The sequence below is a fragment of the Varroa destructor genome, unplaced genomic scaffold (genome assembly GCF_002443255.2).
Source record: "Varroa destructor unplaced genomic scaffold, Vdes_3.0 BEIS01000001.1, whole genome shotgun sequence".
Taxonomy (NCBI): Eukaryota; Metazoa; Arthropoda; class Arachnida; order Mesostigmata; family Varroidae; genus Varroa; species Varroa destructor.
In genome coordinates, this window is record NW_019211454.1 from 40,023,645 (window position 1) to 40,029,764 (window position 6,120).

The 6,120-nt window shown below is 41.5% G+C and overlaps 1 long non-coding RNA gene across 12 annotated transcripts in view; it reads right to left on the bottom strand.

Moving 5' to 3' along the window:
* LOC111243146 (uncharacterized) overlaps nucleotides 1-6,120 on the bottom strand; it is a 93,998-nt gene that overhangs the window by 26,546 nt on the left and 61,332 nt on the right. Inside the window, exons 2-3 of one of the 12 annotated variants that reach the window (XR_015324160.1) lie at nucleotides 3,353-4,450; nucleotides 1,777-2,415 (exon numbers count right to left, since the gene is read on the bottom strand). The exons of the other annotated variants lie outside the window; for them this stretch is intronic. This is a non-coding gene — a long non-coding RNA (uncharacterized LOC111243146). The remainder of the gene's footprint in view (nucleotides 1-1,776; nucleotides 2,416-3,352; nucleotides 4,451-6,120) is intronic. 12 annotated transcript variants of the gene reach the window in all.

Consider the following 6,120-nt stretch of genomic DNA (forward strand, 5'->3'; position numbering starts at 1 on the left):
ACCTCTGGTTGATATCTTGCTCCATCTCTATCCACTTAATTTCCCTATTTCGACCGACCAAGGGAACGTCATACAATATGTGGCCGGCGCCAAGATAGGCGAAGTAGAAGAAGTAGCGACTTATTTCGTGTCGCAATATCTTGCCATCATCATTTTTCTTCATTTTCACCTGCAATCCATAGTGTCTGAGCATAGCGACTAACCTCAAAATAGGGAAGAGTTCTAAGACCCTGTACGAGGCTTAGCGTTACATTTTAATATAAGATTTACCCGACATTAAGGGAAAACCCTGGCTCTATACAAAGCATATAAGCAGATAGACAGGTTAACACAGCTAACGCGAACATAAAGGATAAATGCGAAAGGCCATAAACGGAAATCCTGCACATCGTAGTGCTGAACGACACACCGGCGTAGTGTAGGCGTGAATATTCTATACAGACAAAACACAGCAGAAACGCATTTAGATATAACATTACACGAATAAAAAAAAAACCCGCTAAATATCAATTTTTACAATACCCTACGCGGCACTAGCTATGACTTAAGCAGATTGACGCAGTTGCCATACTCGTCTTCAAAGAACCCTTGCAAATGTTCTCGCTGCAATCAGCTTTTTCTCTTTTAAGACCATTGTCATTAATTTGGTCTTTCTGTAATGTTTTTTTACCTAGCTGAGCCTTGAAGACGGTTTTTAACGTGGCAAAAACAGTTTCAGAACATGGGTTGGATTCGTTTAACTCTGGATCTTTTGGCACACTGATTTTTTTAGCTCCTTGTATTTTGTTAAAAGTAACTTATTAGAACACCCAGAATAATGGACTATTTTTGAAAAAGAGGTTACTTTCGAGAAGGGCTTCTCAGCCTCGCAGGGGTTACATACAGATTTCTTAGAACGCTTCAGAAAACCAATGGTCCTATTAAAGCAAAGTTATATATCGATTAAACTGAACTCTGCCGCAGCAACAGCAATGCAGTAATCCGTGCGAGCTATACTTCGTAAACGCGAATTTATCGCACGAGTGGTTACTGAAGGACTTTCCGTTTAGTCCCCATGCAATGTACATAAGCCATTTTCACAGCGACTGTTTTCAATATGCAGCATATCTGTCATTCCGTGCGTTTGAAAAACTTATCGGCAAGATGGCACATCACTTCCAGCTTTAGAAAATGTACAGCGCACGACAACTATGCATACCTTGAAGTATTGAATCATTTTGTACTACCCTATTTTCAGTATATACGCGACGAGCTGTTGTTTCTGGGAATGCAACGTTCTATCGTCGTAGAACTAATAACTTATTCTATTACTGCTACAAACAACGAATGCATAATAAATCTAAATCAAATCTGAACTTATCGTGAACTCGTGGTACACAGTGTCTTTGCAACGCCTACTTCTGCTGCGTCTTGTTTCTTCTGGAATGGTTTTTTATTTCAAGCTAAAGGGCATTACGTTCGCCCACAAACTTTTAGCTTGTTTTCTTTCCTACTCGCTCAGCAACTATATCGCAATCGTTCATTGGTCGGAAGAAATCATCCAGACCAAGAACTCTCTTCCTATCTGCTTCGTTCCTTAATAGCAGCCATATTGCCGCCATCCCGAAACTGCAACGTTTTCGGCCATTTCTACTTTTGCTGGCACTGGTAAAGTTTTCACTAGTCTCGCCGTTGCCAGCGGTAGTACACCGACGCGAAACGTACTTCTATTGTTTTCGATGGGGGGTTAATAAGGTTCTAACGAGCGAGTAGCGCGTGCTTAAGAGGGGCACGTACCGTCCCGTTGTTCTGAACCACCGTTGCTCATTCTACGGGTACCATCATCACCATAACGACCAGTCTAGCTGCTGCTATCGCTGTGGTGATATTTGCACAACTCCGCGATCCTTCCAACTGACTCCTTCGTCATCGACCTCTTTTTTGCTCTTCGAGTTCTTTTAGTTGTCTCGTTTTCTCCGATACTGCTGCCTCTACAGCTGCACTGATTTTGCTGGTTACTCGCGGCGGGTATTCTTGCTGCCGTTGACGCCGCCTCAGCAGCTAGAATTAAGAATAATAACAGTGGCGAAAGTGGCAGCTTTACAAGCCGCAGTGGCTCATAACTGTAATGAGCATTCTTTCGATTTTGCGTTTCTGTCAGCAGAGAACGAGCCCAGCTCAGGGCTCCTACATGGCGCAATCAACGATGCTCCAGTTGTAGAGGACTTCAGCGGCTGCCGCCTCTCCTGCTAGAGCTATTCCTGCATGGACGACTTCGCACCTATGTCGTTCCCAGCAAAAAGCAACTTTTGTTTGGTTCAAAGACGACCAGTCGTTTTTGTCTTGCTGCTACGCCGCGTCTCAGATGATCTTAGTGGACGAACAACACGAGTCGTCATAATCGAAGTTCGATGAAGGACGTAAAGGAGAAGCGAACTAGAGGGGAGGGGGGGGCAAGAAGGAGACACAATTTTAATTACCATAAAAAATTCAAATGCACAAATGGAATTAGTGCATCGTAGAATGTCAGGAACTAGAGAGGTCGGTTAACATGGGGTACAGTCATCGGTAGTTAACTTTCAGTCGAGTTGCAATTAATTCAGTGGTACACTTCCAAATGTTACGTTTTACTTTTTTTTAATTTATAGTTTACGCCCTTTCTGTCGGATTGCTATTTATTTACCTTCTGATTTCTATTTCGCCGGAGTTAATAGGATTTGAAACCACTGATTGCAGATTACCAAGCTGAACGATATATGCTTCTATACAAAGTACGACTTTTCGGTTGACCTAGCCCCGACGAATATCATTAGAAGCCTTGAGAGCCTTTCCATTCGGATTAATTTTGTCTTAGGTTTTCAGGTATTCCAGTGTTTCACTAAAAAATGGTTGTTACCCATGTTACAAGTAGGTGAACAGTATTTTAAGGCACGTGCAGACAATGGCGACTTTTTTCTTAGGCCTATTCTTGGATAATTTAATTAATTTAGTATGAAGTATACATTATTCGTAGGGTAATTGCAATTAGCAGCCAGACCACATTTAAGCAATAACTGACAGAGGATCATTATCAGTAAACTACATTTAACTAAGAGCACTAAAAATTTGGCATCTCGACGCTTTTTTCGCTGGTTATCGACGCTTTTATGCAAAATTGCGCAAAGTGGAGTAAATTTGAGAATCATCTAAAATTTTAATTAATTAACAAGCAATTTTTCATAATTCCGTACTCTTCTAAGTGTCATTCATTATTAGAGAATGCCTGTTGCTTCTTAGAGTTTTTTTTACTGGAGCTTTAGGGTTTACAGTAAAAGAAGCGGGCGAGTGGAAAAGTTGACAAATAGCTTGTGGCCAACCGGTTTGCTTTACTAACCAATTGAAGGCGGCGTAGAAGGCCCTCTGCGGACATTTTTATTTGGTTGCCTGGTAGTCTCACGTTGCACACATCCAGACAGGCAAAACTCCGGACAAGCAGAAACAACAAGAAAAGGCCAAAAAAACGAAGAAGAAAAGGCTTTAAAAAGAAGAGAGCAAATGGTTTGACAGAAGGTATTTTAGTGGTTTGAGCAATAGTTGAACTACGTACTATATATACTACATTTCATACAGAGAGCTGCGCAGATGGCGACTGTTGCCACTAGCGTATTGTTTCCTTCGTTGGAACAACTTTAAAAAATAAATGACGAAACTGTCCCAAAAGCCGCTTGCGTCTTCGTTCCTTGTCCCACTTTTTATCTTTTCTTTCTACCGAAAAATTAGATGAGCTTCGATATAGATGTAACGGTGCCTCCTGTGTGAGTTTCCGCGATTCGTCCTGCGTCAGCCAGGCCAAGCCGCGCAACGGGAATTTAGGTCGATTGAGACTGCGAAGAGGATAATGTTGAAGAAAGTTGAATTGACGCCTGCCGCGGTAGCTAGTAGTGCCAAAGAAGCCACAGGAAAACTACGATGATCGATTATTTAGAACGACCACGTTAGGCGTGGTCCGTAGGGCGTTGCTGCCGTAGCAAGGCAAGTACAAGCGAGGTCTCCCACCCCTTTTACCGCTCCCACCAAGATTCCTTACCTTGACTTCATAGATGTTGGCGGCACATTGTGATAGCGAGGCAGCAGCAAAGGACGAAGCAGCGAAGGACAACAACGAGAATGAGGATAGGTTCAGCGCAAGAGGCGGACGAAAATCACCTCGTACCAAGGTAAAAGAGAAGCCACCAATTACTGTTCAAAGTTTGTCCTCCTTTTTCTTATAACACCTTTCCCCCTTACTCTGCTGAGGTTCGACTTTCGTTTAACCTTGACGTCATAGTAGAGGGAAGTAATTTGTCATTTTGCTATGTACGACACGTTTCATCGCAAAATAAAAGTTACTGAGTGTGTGCACAATCTAATAGAAGTGGTGCCATTATACATGCATTATGGCGGATAGACTAGCCGCAAAATGCATGTGACGTACCCATTTATTATAAGCTGCCTGAAAAAAAAACGAATCGAATTAGCTATAGATATATAGTTTAATGTACGATTCAGCGCTACGGGCTTAGCACTAAACTCTTACGGTGCTTACATACAAAATACATGTATATATTTCTTTATATCGCCCCGATCATTTAATGCCTGGTATAAGTTGGCGGCAACTAAGATATATGCAGGGGCCACTATGATTACCAGAATCATACATAATAAACTATCGCTATTAAAAAATGTACCAATTTTTATTACCCTTTATCTAAATGACGCACGCGATAAGATAAAAGAGAATAAATGTAGAAGACCTTTCATGCCTGTCGTTTCATTAAAGTGCGCAATTTCATCTTTTTTTTTTGAGAGCAAAAATTCACGTGAAGGTAACTAGAGAAAATGCAAGAAGTACAGTAATTGTGAACAGTTATGGGAGCGAAACCAGTTCCTCGGACGTTATGCGCGTTTGTTGGCATGGTACAACACGGTGTCAAGAAATGAGTGGGAGTTAATAAATTCAACATAAACATTTTGTAACCTACGCACAATTACCAGTTATCAATATACGGTTGCAGGTAGAAGGGGCAACAAAGGGTACTACGTGTGAAAAACGCACGTTCATGTATCAAAATCTGAAGCTTGAAAAGAGAAATAAGAACAAGACCACATCTATAGTAGCAAAGACACTTCGTGTTCCCACACCAAGTTGAATTCATCCTATATTACTTCGCAGAATCTCCAGATGAATTAGCTCCAAAGGCCAACTTTACAATTTTTTTTTTAATTATTAATGATATTTATGTCTTACAGACTTATTCCCCTGTATGTGGTTAAAAATCACTATATATTTCTATGAACTCTACGCTCAGAGCAGGGTTGAACAGCACGTCAGGCGTAACGTATGTGAAACTATGCAAACTTTTAACTAAATAATTGCGACTTCAATAAATATAAATACGTTGCGCGTACTGCTTATGCGTCATTGATTTCTAACAGATGAAAGCCATATTCAATGCCGATTTACAGGAGCTACATGTCAGGAAATCCATCCCTTATATCTGTCTAGGAACCTAGCCTCTAAGAGCCTAAGTCCACGTTTAAAAAAAACAACTCTTAGATTCTAGAAAGCTTATCTGCTGTTTGTCGAGAAACGAGCAGCAATGCTGGTTGAAATTCTTTAAGGTAGGACAGCACCATAGAAATTCGCTACCTTTATAATCAGTTCATGTGGCTAGCATTTAGAATGGGCCTAGGGAAAAATAACTGCGTTAGACAATGGCGATGCATCTTCAGTTCCCTATCAGCTATACTTAATAAGAATTCTGTTGTTGCATACGCGTCAGTTTCTCCAGCGTCTCGTTTTGTAAACGGCCCGCTCAATCTAAGCAGAGAATCATTTCAACTGTATAGCTGTATCCCTAATGAAATGTCAGTATGGGCAACGATGAATTGGTCTAGGTGACAACCCATCTTCGGGTCGTGGCTACAGCATCGTATCATCAACGGCACCGAATTCCCTGGCTCGATGTGATATTTGTAGGGGAGCAGTACACGAGTAGCAGTTGGCTCGTATTGCGGCTGATTGTCGTCTATTTCAGACTGGTAAGGATCGGAACAACGGATATCTGTAACTTCATACGCTTGCTCTATGGGAAACAATAGTTGGGGGAACAATGTGGCAGG